The sequence below is a fragment of the Lagopus muta genome, unplaced genomic scaffold (assembly GCF_023343835.1).
Source record: "Lagopus muta isolate bLagMut1 unplaced genomic scaffold, bLagMut1 primary scaffold_91, whole genome shotgun sequence".
Lineage (NCBI taxonomy): Eukaryota > Metazoa > Chordata > Aves > Galliformes > Phasianidae > Lagopus > Lagopus muta.
The window spans coordinates 95311-97500 of NW_026040270.1; the positions used below are offsets into that span (position 1 = coordinate 95311).

The 2190-nt window shown below is 29.4% G+C and overlaps 1 long non-coding RNA gene across 1 annotated transcript in view; it reads right to left on the reverse strand.

The window, feature by feature from the left end:
• LOC125687838 (uncharacterized) overlaps positions 1-2190 on the reverse strand; it is a 2538-nt gene continuing 348 nt past the window's right edge. The window contains exons 2-3 of the long non-coding RNA XR_007374427.1: positions 1273-1436; positions 1-329 (exon numbers count right to left, since the gene is read on the reverse strand). This is a non-coding gene — a long non-coding RNA (uncharacterized LOC125687838). The remainder of the gene's footprint in view (positions 330-1272; positions 1437-2190) is intronic.

Below are 2190 nucleotides of genomic sequence, written 5' to 3' on the forward strand. Positions count from 1 at the left end.
ACCTAAATATCACTTATTTTCATGGAAATCCCTGTTTTTAACCTTAAATATCGCTTATTTTCATAGAAATCCCTGTTTTTCCCCTGAAATATCGCTTATTTTCATAGAAATCCCTGTTTTTAACCTAAAATATCGCTTATTTTCATAGAAATCCCCGTTTTTAACCTAAAATATCGCTTATTTTCATAGAAATCCCTGTTTTTAACCTTAAATATCGCTTATTTTCATAGAAATCCCTCTTTTTAACCTAAAATATCGCTTATTTTCATAGAAATCCCTGTTTTTAACCTTAAATATCGCTTATTTTCATAGAAATCCCTGTTTTTAACCTGAAATATCGCTTATTTTCATAGAAATCCCTGTTTTTCCCCTTAAATATCACTTATTTTCATAGAATTACCTGTTTTTCCACTAAAATATCGCTTATTTTCATAGAAATCCCCGTTTTTAACCCTAAAATATCGCTTATTTTCATAGAAATCCCTGTTTTTAACCTTAAATATCGCTTATTTTCATAGAAATCCCTGTTTTTAACCTTAAATATCGCTTATTTTCATAGAAATCCCTGTTTTTAACCTGAAATATCGCTTATTTTCCTAGAAATCCCTGTTTTTCCCCTAAAATATCGCTTATTTTCATAGAAATCCCTGTTTTTCCCCTTAAATATCGCTTATTTTCCTAGAAATCCCTGTTTTTAACCTTAAATATCGCTTATTTTCATAGAAATCCCTGTTTTTCCCCTAAAATATCGCTGATTTTCATAGAAATCCCTGTTTTTAACCTTAAATATCGCTTATTTTCCTAGAAATCCCTGTTTTTAACCTTAAATATCGCTTATTTTCATAGAAATCCCTGTTTTTCCCCTAAAATATCGCTTATTTTCCTAGAAATCCCTGTTTTTAACCTGAAATATCGCTGATTTTCATAGAAATCCCTGTTTTTAACCTGAAATATCGCTGATTTTCATAGAAATCCCTGTTTTTAACCTTAAATATCGCTTATTTTCATAGAAATCCCTGTTTTTCCCCTTAAATATCGCTGATTTTCATAGAAATCCCTGTTTTTCCCCTAAAATATCGCTTATTTTCATAGAAATCCCTGTTTTTCCCCTAAAATATCACTTATTTTCCTAGAAATCCCTGTTTTTAACCTGAAATATCGCTTCTTTTCCTAGAAATTCTTGTTTTTAACCTTAAATATCGCTTATTTTCATAGAAATCCCTGTTTTTAACCTAAATATCACTTATTTTCATGGAAATCCCTGTTTTTAACCTGAAATATCGCTTATTTTCATAGAAATCCCTGTTTTTCCCCTGAAATATCGCTTATTTTCATAGAAATCCCTGTTTTTAACCTAAAATATCGCTTATTTTCATAGAAATCCCCGTTTTTAACCTAAAATATCGCTTATTTTCATAGAAATCCCTGTTTTTAACCTTAAATATCGCTTATTTTCATAGAAATCCCTCTTTTTAACCTAAAATATCGCTTATTTTCATAGAAATCCCTGTTATTCCCCTTAAATATCGCTTATTTTCATAGAAATCCCTGTTTTTAACCTGAAATATCGCTTATTTTCATAGAAATCCCTGTTTTTCCCCTTAAATATCACTTATTTTCATAGAATTACCTGTTTTTCCACTAAAATATCGCTTATTTTCATAGAAATCCCCGTTTTTAACCCTAAAATATTGCTGATTTTCATAGAAATCCCTGTTTTTAACCTTAAATATCGCTTATTTTCATAGAAATCCCTGTTTTTAACCTTAAATATCGCTTATTTTCATAGAAATCCCTGTTTTTCCCCTTAAATATCGCTTATTTTTAAAGAAATCCCTGTTTTTAACCTTAAATATCGCTTATTTTCATAGAAATCCCTCTTTTTCCCCTAAAATATCGCTTATTTTCATAGAAATCCCTGTTATTAACCTTAAATATTGCTTATTTTCATAGAAATCCCTGTTTTTCCCCTAAAATATCGCTTATTTTCATAGAAATCCCTCTTTTTCCCTTTAAATATCGCTGATTTTCCTAGAAATCCCTGTTTTTAACCTTAAATATCGCTTATTTTCATAGAAATCCCTGTTTTTCCCCTTAAATATCGCTTATTTTCATAGAAATCCCTGTTTTTAACCTTAAATATCGCTTATTTTCATAGAAATCCCTGTTTATCCCCTAAAATATCGCTTA